Source organism: Tachypleus tridentatus, chromosome 7 (genome assembly GCF_004210375.1).
Source record: "Tachypleus tridentatus isolate NWPU-2018 chromosome 7, ASM421037v1, whole genome shotgun sequence".
Taxonomy (NCBI): Eukaryota; Metazoa; Arthropoda; class Merostomata; order Xiphosura; family Limulidae; genus Tachypleus; species Tachypleus tridentatus.
In genome coordinates this window covers 90058876-90078639 of record NC_134831.1, presented here as the reverse complement: position 1 = coordinate 90078639, position 19764 = coordinate 90058876, and the positions used below count along the sequence as shown (strand labels likewise).

At 34.9% G+C, this 19764-nt stretch overlaps 1 protein-coding gene across 3 annotated transcripts in view; it reads left to right on the top strand.

Annotated features, from left to right (window-relative positions):
* Nucleotides 1-19764, top strand: part of LOC143256173 (zinc finger MIZ domain-containing protein 1-like) — a 188381-nt gene that overhangs the window by 17110 nt on the left and 151507 nt on the right. Inside the window, exon 2 of one of the 3 annotated variants that reach the window (XM_076513018.1) lies at nucleotides 14303-14425. The exons of the other annotated variants lie outside the window; for them this stretch is intronic. The gene's annotated coding sequence lies outside the window, so the exon portion shown is untranslated. The remainder of the gene's footprint in view (nucleotides 1-14302; nucleotides 14426-19764) is intronic. 3 annotated transcript variants of the gene reach the window in all.

Below are 19764 nucleotides of genomic sequence, written 5' to 3'. Positions count from 1 at the left end.
AAGAGCCGGCAGTAGTATTTGATTTCTGCCTAACAGGGTATTTTGACCCGAGACGTACCCGGCCTAATGCGGAGATGCATTCCTTGACGTTCTATCACCTCTTAAAGAGAGGCAGACAACCCCCCTCGATACGAGCCTTGGAGTTGGGGGGAGGGAAAAGAAGGCAAGTGACCCAAGTGTAATTATTTGCCACAAACTATGGTTTAGCTGCCTATGTAATATGATAAATAGTAGAGATCCTGAGAGTAGACGTCATTGAAAAGCGCGGTCAACCACACCATGATTTTATTTCAAGATTGTGCAATATTAGCGCGCCTTTGTGAACAGTAATAGACGCTGATTGGTTGAACAATACATACCGCTAAACACGTACCTAGAGGTCGTACCACAAAGTATGAGGCAAGCAATTGTTTTCTCGTCGCTGGCTTTTAGTTTTTATTATTTCCGCGTCACATTAGAGTCAAATAATAAATTATATGACTTTGTATTTCTTTAAATTACTAGCACTGAAAAACGAACAAATAACACTTTAAAATGATAAAACCTATTTATTGTACTATGGGGAAAACACAGTGTCACCACGCTACTTTATTTCTGTTGTCATATCTTCCATTGGCTCGGCATGGCCAGATTGGTTAAGGCGTTCGACTCGTAAGCTGAGGGTTGCGAGTTCGAATCCCCGTCGCACCAAACATGCTCGCACTTTCAGCCGTGGGGGCGTTATGATGTGACGGTCAATCCCACTATTCGTTTGGTAAAAGAGTAGCCCCAAGAGTTGGCGGTGGGTGGTGATGACTAGCTGCCTTCCTTCTAGTCTTACGCTGTTAGATTAGGCACGGCTAGCGCAGATAGCTCTCGTGTAGTTTTGCGCGAAACTAAAAAACAAGAAATTTATTCCGTCTCTACTTTTTGCTGTTGTCATTTTTTCCCACTCTACACTATCACTCTTATCATTTGGGTTGAGAAAATATTTTACTTTGAGGAACCTGACGATGACCGAAGAAGGTCGAAACGTTGTTCGCTCCTCTACGTAAAATATTTTCTCAATCCAAACGAGCCGTTTCTACATATATATTTCTCTGCAAGTGGGTTTTCTCGACATCACTGACTGTTGTCAATTTTTCTTACTCTATATGATCATTGTTGTTATTTCTTTTTACTCTGTATGATCATTGTTTTAATTTCTTCTTACTCTATATGATTATTGTTGTCATTTCTTCTTACTCTATATGATCATTGTTTTAATTTCTTCTTACTCTATATGATCATTGTTGTCATTTCTTCTTATTCTGTATGATTATTGTTGTCATTTCTTACTCTGTATGATCATTCATTGCTGTCATTTCTTCTTACTCTGTATGATCATTGTTGTCATTTCTTCTTACTCTGTATGATTATTGTTGTCATTTCTTCTTATTCTGTATGATCATTGTTGTCATTTCTTCTTATTCTGTATGATTATTGTTGTCATTTCTTACTCTGTATGATCATTGCTGTCATTTCTTCTTATTCTGTATGATTATTGTTGTCATTTCTTCTTACTCTGTATGATTATTGTTGTCATTTCTTCTTACTCTATATGATCAGTGTTGTCATTTTTCTTACTGTGTATGATAATTATTATTTCCTCTTACTCTATATGATCATTGTTGTCATTTTTTCTTACTCTGTATGATGATTATTATTTTTTCTTACTCTATATAATCATTGTTTTAATTTCTTCTTACCCTATATAATCATTGTTGTCATTTCTTCACACTTTATTATTGCTTCTATGTCATTTCTGGATCCTTTTTATGAACATTTATATTGAAACGTGGTCAAACACTAATAACCTTTTTTATTATTAGGTGTAAAGGATATAAACACTCGTGTTAAAAACAGAATGAAAGTTGGTAACGTTCGAATTCTGATATTAATGAAATGTCACAAATTTACACGTTATTTGTCTGGTTAACTTCACTGGTTTGATATTTTATTAACTATAAATCATTGTTCTATATGTTTGTTGTATGAAATTGAAAAACGAGAGACACAAAGTTAAGTTACAGTTAAGTGATACAATGTGACTAAATAAGTTGCGTCCTACTTGGTATGTCGATCATGTGTTAATTTGAATATTATTAGCTATGTCGGTGCGATTTTGTGTCATTAATCAATAGTATTTAATGTTATAATTAATTGTTTGTCTGCTTGTACGTGAATGCAACAAACTTGAGAATATTATAAAATAAAATAGGAATCTGAGAAACGTTTCTTTTCCTCAAGTTTTATTATATCACATTATCGTGTGTCTTAAGTTTAGGCTTAACTGGTGATTTAACCTCCTTGTTTCGCGGAGTGTTTTTCATGCTGGGGCGACACACACCGGCAGTGTAGTGAACTAGGAACAAAAAGTTCGTTTAAAGAGATTTTCTTTTCTTAATCTGAAACATTAAGAGTAAGAGATTAATAATAATCATTTTGGAATAATAAATGTATTAAGCTGAGACATCAGTTCTGTATAATGTTTATTTATATAACGTTTAAATTAATATAAACATCTTGACTTCTTTCAAGTGGTAATATTCGACAGTTTTCGCAAAAGTAGAAAACGATCCAACTAGAAAGAGTCTTCAATGATTTTATATGAAACGAATGTAATGTATTAACAATACAAATGTACATTACTGATATACAACATCTGGCTTGTAACAATGTCATTAGAACATTTGGATTGTAACAATGCCATATAGGATAATTGTTTTATAGCGATGTCATATAGGATACTTGTTTTATAAAAAATATCAGTTGGAAAGTTTGGATTTTAACGATGTCATAGAATACCTCGCTTGTAACAGTGTCAGAACATTTCGATTGTCACAATGTCATAGACTACTTCGCATGTAACGATGTCATAGAATACTTCGCCTGTAAGAATGTCGAAACATTTGAATTGTAACAATGTCATACAATATTTCGCTGGTAACAATGTCAGAACATTTGGATTGTAACAGTGTCATAGAATACTTCACTTGTAACAGTGTCATAGAATACTTCACTTGTCACAATGTCATAGACTACTTCGCATGTAACGATGTCATAGAATACTTCGCCTGTAAGAATGTCAAAACATTTCGATTGCAACATTGTCATATAGAATACTTTGCTTGTACCAGTATCAGAACATTTGGATTCTAGCAATGTCATAGAATACTTCGCTTATAACAGTGTCAGAACATATGGATTCTAGCAATGTCATAGAATACTTCGCTTGTAACAGTGTCAGAACAGTTAAATTGTAATAATGTTATAGAATTCTTCGCTTGTAAGAATGTCAGAAGATGTGGATTGTAACAATGTCGTATAGAATATTTCGCTTGTGACTATGTCAGAACATTTGGATTGTAACAGTGTCATATACAACACTTGTTTTATAACAATGAAAGTTGGAAAGCTTGGATTCTAACAATCTCATATAGAATACTTCGCTTGCAACAATGTCATAGCATATTTCGCTTGTAACAATGTCAGAACATTTGGATTGGAACAATGCCATAGAATACTTCGCTTGTAACTATGTCATAACAGTTGGATTGTTACAATGTCATATAGAATACTTCGCTTGTAACAATGTCAGAACATTTGGATTGTAACAGTATCAGTTTTAAGCTTTCTTATGTCGTCCACAACTACGAAATGTGGGTATTGAAAATGTTTATAGAGTATCAAATTATTTCCGTCTTTAATCGGTGAGGCATCTATCGTTGAATCGACCTGTTATTTTAATTATTTAAATACTTTGTTATAATGGAATTATTATTGATAAATAGTGTTATTTCGTCACACAGTTTTTATAGACATCTCTTTGAATAAGGTCGAGCATTTTAGGGAAGTCAAAGAAATTTGTTCAACCAAGTTGTTCCGTGTTTGCATAAGAAACAACAAACAAAACACATATTAAGTAACTAGTCGGTTTATTGCCTCCAATTAGTAATAGTTTGTTAAGCACAAATCTGCACAATGAGCTATCTGTGCTCTGTACACTATGGGTGTCGAAACCTGGTTCTGACGTTGTATATCCGTAGACATGATGCTATGAAACTTGGTGCCATTATAATAGTAACATAAACATATACCTTGTTACTGCCAAGTACATGCTGTAGGAATGATTATCAAAGAAAGCCCATGTAACAAGTTTTCCAAAAGACCTTCCAGTGTACATTAACGTTAGTTCTAACAGCACGTGTAAGAGGACCATATGCACAGAAGTTTGTAGTGACATCGCAGGTATGTCTCAGAAAGAGATAGAATGTAGGCCAGCTTTACTTTCCATGATTCACAGAAACTACTGTGGACTGAGACAGGAGACATGGCCTATCTGGCTTCCTCACCATACACCACAGAAACTACTGTGGACTGAGACAGGAGACATGGCCTATCTGGCTTCCTCACCATACACCACAGAAATTTCACTCCACACAAATGGTAGTATACGTTTTCCAGACTAAAATAAACTTCCCCCACGGTGAATCTTGGTAATTTACATTCCTCATTATAAAAACAAAACAAATAATAACAAAAAAAAAAACACCTTTGTCAACCATAAAGTCAGATTACAAATTGTCTTTAAATCAGTTACCACAGTAGAAAACCTACCTTATCACCTATGGTTGATGTCTTTTTCATATCTCAGTTTTTTAAGTACACCAAGGTCTCAGCCAGCGCTAAACTGAGTCTGATTATGTATTGTTGTAACCAGTAGGTCCTGATTACATGTAAGGTATTATTGTCTTCTTGTTACCAATTTGTCCTGGTTACATGTAAGGTATTATTGTCTTCTTGTCACCAGTTTGTTCTGGTTACATATAAGGTATTATTGTCTTGTTATCACCAGTTTGTCCTAGTTACATGTTACCTGTTATTGTCTTGTTGTCACCAGTTTATCCTGGTTACATGTGAGGTATTATTATCTTCTTGTCACCATTTTGTCCTGGTTACATGTGAGGTGTTATTGTCTTGTTGTCAGCAGTTTGTCCTGGTTACATGTGAGGTGTTATTGTCTTGTTGTCAGCAGTTTGTCCTGATTACATGTAAGGTATTATTGTCTTGTTGTCAGCAGTTTGTCCTGGTTACATGTGAGGTGTTATTGTCTTGTTGTCACCAGTTTGTCCATGGTTACATGTGTGATATTATTGTCTTGTTACCAGTTTGACGGTGGGTTTTGTTGACAAGCCTTCTTCTTTCTGATCTGTTAGTTTAAAGGTACCATTAGTTATCACTGCTTGTTGTAAGCATGCTGATGGGTGACGAGTAACGAGCTGCTTATTGGCTGTCTTTCTCTCGTCACCAGTTCAAAAATTAGTGACGGCGGCAGACAGCCTTAGTAGATCCAAATCATGGATACTCGTCACAGTTCGCTGATGATGTAGCAGTCTGGAAAAGTGCTCCAACACCAGCAGCCACAAACATACAACCGCAACTAAACACAATATGCGAATATTGTCAAAAATATAGAATTAAAATGAACACAGCAAAAACACTAGTGATATTTTGAAAGTCAACGAAACATCAAAAAGCACGCAGATTTACATTAACGGAGCACTTCTTCAGACTGCTACATCTGCAAGATTTGTAGGATTAACGTATTATTCTAAACTCACATGGACAAACTATATAAATAATATGGTCTAACTGGTACAAACAGTGAAGCAACACCTGAAAACATCCTTAAAATATACAAAACATATGTAAGACCTGTAATAGACTATGCAGCTCCAGCATGGATTAACGTAAGTAAAGAACAATTGAAAACGAAATTACAGTCATTACAAAATACACTACTTACAACAGCATTTAGAGTACCTACAACCATCTCTTCAACGTTTACGCATAAATATTCAAACACACCAACAATAACAGATAGACTCCTACATAGCACAATAAAATATTTTGATAAAAATTGGAGAAAAAATGAACTATTATGCGAACTAGACAGATACTGCATATATGATGAAGATAGTCCTAAACACCTCTCCCTGAATAATTTATATATTAGATCATTAGGATAAAATTATTTTCAAAAATAATAATAATAAAATAAAAATACATATTATAAAAATATAATATACACGTGCTATAATTATAAAGTGCTATAATAAAACAGGCCTCCTATGAGTTAGACATTGGTGAAGGAACTGATGGTGCAATATATATGGCCATTGCCCTGAAAGCGGGCCCGAGTAAATGTGATTTACTCTGACCCTAATGTAATAATTATTAACATGCTAAGCAGTTCACACTAACAAGAAAAATGAAGGAAGAAGAGGTCAAGTGTACCTGACCTTTCTGGGTATACACACATTGTTTGTTTGTTTGTTTGTTTGTTTGTTTTGAATTTCGCACAAAGCTACTCGAGGGCTATCTGTGCTCGCCGTTCCTAATGTAGCAGTGTAAGACTAGAGGGAAGGCAGCTAGTCATCACCACCCACCGCCAACTCTTGGGCTACTCTTTTACCAACGAATAGTGGGATTGACCGTCACATTATAACGCCCTCCACGGCTGAAAGGGCGAGCATGTTTAGCGCGAGGGGATGCGAACCCACGACCTTCAGATTACGAGTCGCACGCCTTAACACGCTTGGCCATGCCAGGCCCTATATACACACATATATATACTCAAACAACGAGAGATAGAGCCTTAGTAGCTTTGTCATAAATACGAATTATGATGTGTTGATGGATTATTAGGAAGTGTGGACTTGTGTAATATGTTTATATATAAAACGTATATAAAACATTAGACGTATTGTTGGGGTGATAATTTATAAAAATGAAAATTTAGGACTATAAATAAATCAATTTACAAATCTCATAAATACGAATGAAAGGTAGCTTTATTTTAGGCAATTTCACGAGGCCTATTTTACAATACAAGGTTTACACAAATTGCGTACAACACGAAAATCAGGGGTGCAATTCCCCTCAGTGGACTCAGCAGATAGCCCGATGTGGTTTTGCTCTAAAAAAAACACACACAGTTTGCGTCTGAACTTTTCTTAGTTTTATGAGATGTTAAATTTGATCTTTGACCTTTTCGAAAGGCTCCAGCTCATTTGTCCAGTTTCGTAAAGCACAAATTATTAGCACTTTTAAATAGCTCTTATTTTCACTTCTGAACAAACGAAATTCGCAAAATTTATATAGGCGTGAACAATTGTCTTCCTTATTAAAAAAATCCTTTTTCTTATTAATTTTTCCACACCATGGTTTAAAACATGACTTTCAATAATTTTATAACGGAAAACATCATTTCTCAGTGGTGATAACTCGAAGTACGGTTGGGCGAAAAGCGAGTTTGTCGCCAAACACTAACACCAACGTTGAATTCATGACGGTGTTTCACCAGCAGGGTGGTTGATCTCAAGGATGTTACAGCGGAAGCTATTTTCTTATCTCAAGCGAAACTGCTTCAAACCACGAGAACGTATTCGTCTGATAAGTATTGATTTCAGCTATGCTAGCCTATCAGGACTAGCTGCACAATAGGCACCTAGTTCATCACACTAAAAAGGTTTTCTTAGTAAGAGGTGAATGACTGATTTTACAGTGTTCGGTAGTATTCTGTCTTGTACATGGTCTGATTTGGTTACGCCATTTTTCTACTAAGGTTTTCTTTTTTTGTTTTTGTTTTTTTACCGCAAGTTCATTCTCTGACGAACACTAGCAAATATTACGTATAACTAACAACGATATGAAACTATACTATGGTTTCACCAGAGGAATATAGGTTTCAAATATCAATTGTACAAGGAGTAATTGGTGAAACCGAGTTTCTGACCTGCCATTTTAAATCACGCCATGCTGCGTGCACGTGTTTTGAAATTTAATAAAAACAGAAATATTCGTTTGGTAATTGTTCTTTGGCGAATTTTTACGAGAACCTAACGGAACTTTGTTCTGATTTTGTTGATCTGACCCTTCGAGAAGTTCATTTATATCCACCAGAGGTTAACAACAGGGGACAATCACATGAATGAGTCTGTTATTGTTATGTTATTTCAAAGCTACACAATGGGCTATCTGCGCTCTGTCCACTGCGGGGAATCGAACCTGGATTTTAGGTCTTTAAATCTGGCACCAGTTTATTAAGACGTACGTGTGATGCTTGTTAACAAGTGAGTCGAAGACGAGAAAAATCAAATAGATAAATTGAACTGTTTATGAAAAACGTGGCCACGTGCTTGTCTTTGATGTTTCGTTTGGTGAACTGAAAAGTATCTTATATAGTGGTTCTCCAAGTCTTTCTTACGGACCACAGTTGTTAATATATATATATATATATATAAACATTATCAATAAATTTTCTCTTTTATCTACTTACATTTTATTACTTTCCAGTATATCAGTTACTAATTATCCAAATGATTAAACATGGTAAACATTGACTTGTAGAGGGACCTAGTAACATCATAATGACATAATACCTTTACAGTACAGATGATCTTGTAATATCATAATAACATAACATCTTCACAGTAAATATAGTCTTGTAACATCACATGGTCTTGTTACCTCATACATTTTCACAGTGGAGAGATGATGATCTTGTTACCTCATAGTGACAACTTCTTCACAGTGGAGATGGTTTTGTAACAAAACATCTTCACAGTAGAGATGGTCTTGTTACCTCATAGTGACAACTTCTTCACAGTGGAGATGGTCTTGTTACCTCATAGTGACAACTTCTTCACAGTAGAGATGGTTTTGTAACATCATAGTGACATAACATTTTCACAGTAGAGATTGTCGTGTAACATTGTAGTGACATAACATATCCACTGCTGTAACATCATAGTGACATAACATATTCATAGTGGAGATGGTCTTGTCACATCATAGTGACATAATATCTTCATAGTGGATGTGGTTTTGCAAATCGTAATGACATTATATCTTCAACGAATCTCTTCGAAGATATATTTGAAAACCATATATGAAAAAGCAGTTAGTACTGGTGCTTATATATAAAGAAGTTACAATTCATATAAGATCCACTCCCACCTTCCTTCACATCTCCCGTGGTTTAGCAATAAGTCTCAAGTTTTCTAACGCTGAGAACAAGGTTTGTGTATTTAAAATGGATATGGAAGAACTAGAAATTTAGAACTTTTACTATGATATTCACAAAATTTACGACTCGGCCATCAGATGGATATTGTTATAAAAGGAAACACCGTGTAATATTATAAAGCCATCCTTACGTAGGCGGTGCTGCTACCTACATTATAAGTAAGAACGTTTTATTAAACTTGCTAATTTCTGTTTGTCTTGTTTGTTTTGATTAGAAATTAACAAATATAACAACTTATATTTGTTTCTTATGTTTGGTTTTTCATGCTCTAGTTTAACAGTCAAGTTTTTATTAATTATGTGAGTACAAATCTACATGATTGGAAAGACGTTATTTTTTATAATAACCTTGTTTTTGGTTGTGTGTATAACACTGTCAAATACTGTATCTTACTTTTCATGGTTTACTTAAGTAAAGTTAGAAACTAGATTTGACACGTGTGTTTCTTTCTTTTTGATATACTATTATTTGGACTGACAACGTACAAGGTAACAGGAAAATATGCTAGTACGAAATTTATTAACCCATAAATTACTGAAGAGAAACCCCCAAGTTTGTTATCACAGATATAGGTACCGGGGTCACCCACTTATCCGTACTATCATAGATACAGGTATGAGGGGGTCAACCACTTATCTTTACTATTATAAATACAGGTATGGGGGTCATCCACTTATCTTTACTATCATAAATACATGTACGGAGGGAGCATGGTTAAATTCGAGGGTTAGTTCACGGTTCGTTGCTGCCAGAAACAAATGAAAATAAAATTATTGCTTCACACTTTGTGGTTACGAGTTCGTTATAAGAATGATATGAGACTAGCTTTGCCAAAGGGTTGGCGGTGGACGCTTTTGACAGTCCTCAAAATTAGGGACAGCTAGCGCAGACAGCCTTTACGTAGTTATAACGGAAACAAACCAAAGTTGAAGTTAAATGGTTTACTTTTGGATTTTACAGCTGATATGTTTATAAACAAATAAACTTAAAATTATTATTGTGTTATTAACTATTACTTAAAAGAATCGTATTATTAAATAGCTTAGATAAAAATAATTATAATTAATTTGGTTAATCAGATTTACACCACAATAAGTTGTTCATTAAAAATACAGCGTGTAGACCACTACTATTTTTTTTATGAGTACTGGTATAGGCGAAAGGCCTAGGTGCCTTTTACTTGATATAGCAGGTAGCGTGGTTGACATTCCCTCCTCTCCTTTCACTCATGGAATATTACAATTCAATATAACTGTCTGCTGAAATTTAAGAATTAAAACTACTGAAAACAAAAGTCACTTTTCCCTTCCTTGACTGTTTTAGGCCTACTTATATGTTATCCAGGCAGGAACTTAAGTTCATTCTTAACGAACAAGAAATGCCATACGAATTCTGATCTTTCAGCGCTTATTTATTTAGTTGTTGTTTCCCGGAAAGGGGACTGAAGGCCGTCTGTAGGGGTCACTGCTTTATTCACTCGCACCATTGTACAGTAATTACTGTCTGTTAGTCAGTCAGTAGACACTGAAAATAATGTTACATAAAGGAACTTAACGTTTAAATTTTACTGTCGTGACGTCAAGAAAACGTGCGCATGCCATGAGTCACGAGAAGAATTGTGCGCCCTGTAGGCTACAACATAGCATGACATATGAACTTCAAAAGCAAGAAATAAAAATATTTGTTACTCTTAATTTTTGTTTTAGGTACTCTCGAAACAGAATACATTCGGGAACCCTGCGTAAGTACGTTTAGCCCTAATCATATTTTGGATATCTATATCATCATGTTAAAAATTACTAGCGAAAATCTTAAATAAATTTCAGTCCATGTTATTAACGTAGAACCACACCTCTCTCCCTCCGTAATGACAAGTCTACTTTGTTAATTTCGCGCAAAGCTACGCGAATCTGCGCTAGCCGTCCCTTATTTAGCAGTGTAAGATTAAAGGGAATACAGCTAGGCATCACCACTCATTGCCAACTCTTGGGCTACTATTTTACCAACGAATAGTGGGATTGACCATAACATTATAACGACCCCCCATATTAATGGGGATCATGTTTGGAGTGACGGGGTAATGGCAAATCTAAGCGCTTCTAACGATACCTGCAGTAAACAGAGTACATTGTGTAGCTCTATGCTTCAAACAAATGTTGAGCAATATGTGACAACCGTTGTTTGTTTGTAATTAAGCACAAAACTACACAGTGAGCTGTGCTCTGCTCGCCACGGATATCGAAACTCCGTATCTAGCGATGTAAGTCCGTAGACATTCCGCTTTATTACTGGGGTGGCGACTGTTATTCAAATATTATAGAACGTTGTTATTTCTAAAACTATAAGAAAAAATGTGAACACGAAAGATGACAGCTGAGAACTGAGGTATCGTGTGACGTCACCCCAGTCACGTTGATGTAGAGATTGTTTCCCAGTGGCGCTTTTTTTGTGGTTTTAGGTGTGGAATGTGATTTGACGGATTTTTTCACACACAATATTAACTCATTGTAATAGATAGGCTAAAGCTACTTCGCTGTCTTGCTGAACCTAAGATGGACTATTTCTCTACATTTCGATAGAATGAATTGCCAGAAGGTGTGGGGGAGCGTATATTCAATTCAGAGGTCTTTAACTATTTAAAACGTGCATCAATAATGTGATAGATCTCTTCATGTTGAGAGTATAAAATACCACGTAATACTTCATCCACATTTATATACAGGTATGCAAACATATAAACAATATGTGAGAGATTCTCACATTAGCACTATATTATTTTAATAAAAATAGACATAAATATGACTTAATGTGTGATCTCGACTGATACTACAGACATATAAATCTTAGCTGACCACCAAGCGGTAGAGTTTAAAACTAGTTTTATTATTATTTGTTTATGTTTTATTTTTATTTGATCTGATCATTATTATTATTTTATTTTTCCGATAAATATATATGGAAAAGGGGAAAAAAGAATATATATGGAAAAAGGATATATATATATATATGAATAAAAGTGAAAAAAATAAAATAAAAATGGGATAAAAGAGGAAAAAATAATAAGTACATAAAGGAAAGAGAAAATAAAAAGAACAAATTAAGACATTGCCCTGAAAATGGCTGGAATACTGTGGGATACTCTGGCCCAAAAGCACTACAACAACAACATAGTAGTAGCCGACATGTAAGCTAGGGATGGAGGAAGAGGTCTTGTGCACCTGACCCTTCTGGGTATTTAAAAATTCAGCATACCCAAATACCCACAAAGAAGCGCAGCGAAGATCTCTTCATAACAGACCAAACACTAGGTGGGTTTAAAAACAATTTTAAAGCCGTTTCAGCTTTAGTTTTGTTTCCTTCAGAAAGTGTTGAAGATAAATGTTGTATTTTGTTAATGACAATTACTTGTTTGCCAGCAGTTTCATCTCTTCTTCAATAATTATGTGACTTCGTTTTAAGAAATGTATTGTCTTTATTAGTCATGTCCAAAATTTGGTTCCATTTTTTCTTCCCCCTCTATTGTACCGTCCCTGGAGGGTTAACGGTATCTTTGCGACATTACAAGAAGTCCAATCTCTGAAGATGGATAGAACGCGGGTTTAGTTAGCCCCGTGCTTCGAATCCCTACAACAACTCAAACATTCTTCTCACTTTAAGTTGTAGATGAGTTGCACGAGTGACAGTCAAACCCTTGAATGGAATTTTCTTAAATGAAATTAGTTTGAAACATCTTCTGTTCATTGGCAGTTGACATAAGCGTTATTTGTCCTAAACCCTATCATTACGGTTATTTGTCTTAAACCCTCTCATTACGGTTATTTGTCCTAAACCCTCTCATTACGGTTATTTGTCCTAAACCCTCTCATTACGGTTATTTGTCCTAAACCCTGCCATTACGGTTATTTGTTCTAAACCCTGCCATTACGGTTTTTTGTTCTAAACCCTGCCATTACGGTTATTTGTTCTAAACCATGCAGTTACGGTTATTTGTCTTAAACCATGCAGTTACGGTTATTTGTATTAAACCCTGTCATTACGGTTATTTGTCCTAAACCTTTGTGATTTAGGTTATTTGTCCTAAACCTTTGTGATTGTGGTTATTTGTCCTAAACCTTTGTGATTGTGGTTATTTGTCCTAAACCTTTGTGATTATGGTTATTTGTCCTAAACCCTGGTATTGTGAAAGCTTGATTTTTGTTTTTCACCACAGATTCTGTTTAGATAAATCAGACTTCGGGGGAACATTTCTGCACCCTCGTCACGAAACGACAAATATAAAGGATATCCCAAACAACCTTGGACTGCTTCCAACTGGTAGTTAGTTGTAGAACATTTTATATAAACAAACGGTTCAAGTTGAACACATCAGGACATATGGTGTAAACCCAATTTTTGAATCTGATGGTGTACCAAATCTTTGAATCTGGTGGTGTATCAAATCTTTGAATTGATGGTGTATCAAATCTTTAAATCTGATGGTGCATCAAATCTTTGAATTGATAGTGTATAAAATATTTGAATCTGATGGTGTACCAAACATACTCGTATATTTTGAATTGAATAATTTGAAGTTTTCTGTGTTAACTTTTACCTTACCAACATCCAGATTGTTGAAAGAAATCATATTAGTATCATTGTTAGAGTTGATAGCATATTTACCTTATAATCGGTGCTGCCCTCTGGTCGTAGAATAAATATTATTCAAAGCACTGGTGAGGTCGCAAATTGTGCAAGTTTTCAATATATCGTGACGTAGTCATTAACTCGATACTAAGGGCGACTGAGAACGGACAGGTCGTTGGTGAAGATGGAGGTCGTAGACGCTTGTTTGTATGTAATCTGACACGTGGTTACACTCCATTTATTTATGCACCAATTAACTTCATTACCTGACACAGTAAACACATAAATCTAAAACCATGTGTTTTTGTAAACCTTTATGCATACAGGAAACTACTTGTTTTGTACACAGCTTACCCACAAAATTATTATCGCGAGGACTTAACTGGTAAAAGTGAAAGATACTAAACCATTATAACATCTCCGGTGTTGTATACTGACCATTAGAACTTATGTTTTCGTAAAGTGTAATATAATTATATCACAGCAGTAACAGGAACTTGAACATTAAGTGTAATCATTATTGTCAAAAGAAACCAATATTTGTTACTTATAAGCTTTCATCTGCAGAATTTCTTGCAGGAAGGTTACATGTATTTAAAGAGTGTGGACTTTTTGTCTTAAAGACTTTATGCACGATGCCCAAATGTTTTCTACTATTTGATAAAAGCGACTTTAACCAACCCATATTCTGTAAGTATGCTTAGAACTCATATAATAATAAAGTAACATTATGAACTTAGATCTTAACATAATTGTAAAGTAACATGATGAACTTTGAACCTAACGTAATAAGTTAACGTTATACTTAAAATAATATGATAACAAGCTGAAATTTTCACGTAATAAAGTGATATAATGAAGTTAGATTTTCACATAATATGATAGTTAGATCTTCACGTTATAAGGTAATATGATAAAGTTAGATCTTCGCATGGTATAAATTTGTTTAAGTAAATTAACTGTAATTACTGTCGTGGTATTGTATTAAATAAATTAACTGTAATTACTGTCGTGGTATTGTATTAAATAAATTAACTGTAATTACTGTCGTGGTATTGTATTAAATAAATTAACTGTAATTACTGTCGTGGTATTGTATTAAATAAATTAACTGTAATTACTGTCGTGGTATTATATTAAATAAATTAATTGTAATTACTGTCGTGGTATTATATTAAATAAATTAATTGTAGTTAAGTTGTATATTAAGTAAATTAACTGTAATAATTATCTATTTTATTTAAGTATTTTACAAATCAGATTTTTAGGGTTATGGTCAATTTATTTTGTAGCGATTATTTAATTGTTAATTTAATGGTTTTTGAACATTAGTGGTTTTAATATGGTTCTTTTTCTATATGTTTAATTTGTGTTTGTACATTTAACCTAGGCGGCTTGTAGTTGGTGGGCCGTTTTACACTATATGAACATTTACTTTTTCACGTGTAACACCCTATCGCAAATTGCTGTTTAAATTAGATCAACTGTCACTTTTAGTAAGGGTGTGGTCGCGTTTCTCACAAACAAAACCAAAACCACGCTATATGAAGTAATATAATTAGAATGTTATTGATTTGTTCAGCTTCCATACGTTCAGTGTGTCACATTTAATTTCGGTAGTTTGGAAGGTTCGGAATAGTAGAATGCTTACAGGATATCCATTATAATATGTTTTTTTTAATTAAAGAATCTAACTTAAAAACATTGGAATAAAACTACTTTATAAGTTTCCTTAATTTGTAAGATTAGTACTTCATCTCGGATTGACAATAATCAATAATCGATGACTTTTAGAATTAACAAACATTTGTCAAAGACTAATACATATTCAAGCTTAGATTTATTGTTTTCGTAGTGGTCAGATGGTTAGAGGGCGCTCAAGGTCGATTCGTAATCTGAAGGTCGCGGTTTTGGATCCACGTCACATCAAACATGCTCGTCCTTTCAGCCGTTAAGGCGTTATTAAGTGATTGTCAATCTCACTAATGTGTCATAAAATGTAACCCCAGAGCTGGTGGTGGGTGGTGATGACTAGCTGCTTTTCCTCTAGTCTTACACTACTAAATTAGGGACGGCTAACGCAGATAGCCCTCGTGTAGCTTTATGCGAAATTCAAAACAAGCAAACAAAACTTGTTTCTGTAGGTCTATGTTTGTTTCGTTTGTTCTGTTAATAACTTTTGGTATTTTACTGCAATTGGGACATTTAAATATATTTAAATTAAGACCTTGTTAAGTAGAACCTAGGAGGCTACATACCAAGTAGCATTTTGGCTTCACAATTTTATTGCAAATGAAATATTTCAAATTGTTGTTTCTGTTTTGAGCTCAGTTGAAACGCGTGGTAAATAAAGTCCACCCAATGTATTGTCGCTCTCATGGTGAAATTAACAAACCTTGTACACGTGCGTGAATGGACAGTGGATAGAATGGACAATGTGTTGGACTATATTACTTCACGGAAGGGATTCCATGATCAGCAACATCTCACAGTAACTACGGTAATATATCTACTCACCCATATGAGAGATGATAAACAAAGAGATGTATACATCGTCAAGTACACATAATACACATCGAAAGTACACACCGAAAATCAATATTTTGAGATTCTCAAATTTTTTCAGATTTTGTGACTTTTGTTTTACACGAGACGTCTATTTCTAAATCACGTGACTGGTCACGTTCAGGGTTTTTTGTGTTCTTTAAGCGTTCATTTTCAGGAATATTTGCCACTGTCTACTTTTAATACGGGCACATTAAATTCGGTGAACTAGATTAATTTATTGTTAATTGTTAGAAGGATGAAACATTCGGTGTAATTTACAAACACGCCATCTGTTTGTCATTATCCAGTTAATTTAAATCGACACGTGTTTAAACAAAAGAATAATTAATTCTTTTATCCAATACCCTCTTGAAAATAATAACTATATAAAACAAAGTAATCACTGTTTCTTTCATTCCGAAGTCCACTAGCTCTAAAATGTAGGATTGGATAATTTTAGTTTTAATATATCGGTAGTAACGGTATGGCTCTGTTGATCAGAAGCCCTAAAGTACAGAAATGATGGTGTATTGATTTGTGTAAGAATCACTATCTCGTCATCTCTTGGCTTCACTAGTATTTTATTAAATGTGCAAGACTATAGAAGATTGCATCCGCTGTTTTCATCAAAGATTCGTGATAAAAATAAGGTACAAAAATTATGTGCTTTTCAGTGTTACATACGGTATTACAATACGTTAAATAATACGAGTTCATCCATTTGATTTTGTCTCTAATTACACTGCACAACAATGTTTTTGAAAAGTGTTTGCTGATTGTGACAGGTACCTGGTGGGTATGCACAAATATAGTTTTGGTTTTGCTTCATCTCGTAGGAACTCTGAGAAATAAACAGTTAACTGTTTACCGGCGATAAAGTATTTAATTGCGTTTATGTTTCTAATACACTATTAAGTTCAACATAATTAAAAGTGTTTTGCTCCTGATTTACGTTTGTATTCAATGTCCGGTGCATCACGTTGCAGTGTCCAACAGTAGTCAGCAAGCATTGACGGATTCCAGTTGCCCTGATATCGTTTTTCCATTGTAGCAATGTCCTGGTGAAACTGAAGATTTCGATGAAACGGTACGTGATGGGCAAATTTGGATGTGATTTTCATGATCAGCAGCTAAAAGTCTATTAGGAACACCCAACAGTGTTCAAGAAGCAAAAACTTTGTTGTGCAGTGGTTTTATTGTTTCATCCAATTCATCAAAATATACAACCTGGTAGCTAGCTTAAGATATGTGGAATGGTAGGTAGACAAGTTACAAATATTGTTGGTGTGATAAGGTGCTTAAGATAAAATGATTGGAAGTAACAGCTAAGCTCATCTCCGTAACACATGTCTGTTTTAAAAGTGGAAGTAACAGCTAAGCTCATCTCCGTAACACATGTCTGTTTTAAAAGTGGAAGTAACAGCTAAGCTCATCTCCGTAACACATGTCTGTTTTAAAGTGGAAGTAACAGCTAAGCTCATCTCCGTAACACATGTCTGTTTTAAAAGTGGAAGTAACAGCTAAGCTCATCTCCGTAACACATGTCTGTTTTAAAAGTGGAATTAACAGCTAAGCTCATCTCCGTAACACATGTCTGTTTTAAAAGTGGAAGTAACAGCTAAGCTCATCTCCGTAACACATGTCTGTTTTAAAAGTGGAAGTAACAGCTAAGCTCATCTCCATTACACATGTCTGTTTTAAAAGTGGAAGTAACAGCTAAGCTCATCTCCATAACACATGTCTGTTTTAAAAGTGGAAGTAACAGCTAAGCTCATCTCCGTAACACATGTCTGTTTTAAAAGTGGAAGTAACAGCTAAGCTCATTTCCGTAACACATGTCTGTTTTAAAAGTGGAAGTAACAGCTAAGCTCATCTCCATAACACATGTCTGTTTTAAAAGTGGAAGTAACAGCTAAGCTCATCTCCGTAACACATGCCTGTTTTAAAGTGGAAGTAACAGCTAAGCTCATCTCCGTAACACATGTCTGTTTTAAAAGTGGAAGTAACAGCTAAGCTCATCTCCGTAACACATGTCTGTTTTAAAGTGGAAGTAACAGCTAAGCTCATCTCCGTAACACATGTCTGTTTTAAAAGTGGAAGTAACAGCTAAGCTCATCTCCGTAACACATGTCTGTTTTAAAAGTGGAATTAACAGCTAAGCTCATCTCCGTAACACATGTCTGTTTTAAAAGTGGAAGTAACAGCTAAGCTCATCTCCGTAACACATGTCTGTTTTAAAAGTGGAAGTAACAGCTAAGCTCATCTCCATTACACATGTCTGTTTTAAAAGTGGAAGTAACAGCTAAGCTCATCTCCATAACACATGTCTGTTTTAAAAGTGGAAGTAACAGCTAAGCTCATCTCCGTAACACATGTCTGTTTTAAAAGTGGAAGTAACAGCTAAGCTCATTTCCGTAACACATGTCTGTTTTAAAAGTGGAAGTAACAGTTAAGCTCATCTCCGTAACACATGTCTGTTTTAAAAGTGGAAGTAACAGTTAAGCTCATCTCCGTAACACATGTCTGTTTTAAAAGTGGAAGTAACAGCTAAGCTCATCTCCATAACACATGTCTGTTTTAAAGTGGAAGTAACAGCTAAGCTCATCTCCGTAACACATGCCTGTTTTAAAAGTGGAAGTAACAGCTAAGCTCATTTCCGTAACACATGTCTGTTTTAAAAGTGGAAGTAACAGTTAAGCTCATCTCCGTAACACATGTCTGTTTTAAAAGTGGAAGTAACAGCTAAGCTCATCTCCGTAACACATGTCTGTTTTAAAAGTGGAAGTAACAGCTAAGCTCATCTCCGTAACACATGCCTGTTTTAAAAGTGGAAGTAACAGCTAAGCTCATCTCCGTAACACATGTCTGTTTTAAAAGTGGAATTAACAGCTAAGCTCATCTCCGTAACACATGTCTGTTTTAAAAGTGGAAGTAACAGTTAAGCTCATCTCCGTAACACATGTCTGTTTTAAAAGTGGAAGTAACAGCTAAGCTCATCTCCGTAACACATGTCTGTTTTAAAAGTGGAAGTAACAGTTAAGCTCATCTCCGTAACACATGTCTGTTTTAAAAGTGGAATTAACAGCTAAGCTCATCTCCGTAACACATGTCTGTTTTAAAAGTGGAAGTAACAGCTAAGCTCATCTCCATTACACATGTCTGTTTTAAAAGTGGAAGTAACAGCTAAGCTCATCTCCATAACACATGTCTGTTTTAAAAGTGGAAGTAACAGCTAAGCTCATCTCCGTAACACATGCCTGTTTTAAAAGTGGAAGTAACAGCTAAGCTCATTTCCGTAACACATGTCTGTTTTAAAAGTGGAAGTAACAGTTAAGCTCATCTCCGTAACACATGTCTGTTTTAAAAGTGGAAGTAACAGTTAAGCTCATCTCCGTAACACATGTCTGTTTTAAAAGTGGAAGTAACAGCTAAGCTCATCTCCGTAACACATGTCTGTTTTAAAAGTGGAAGTAACAGCTAAG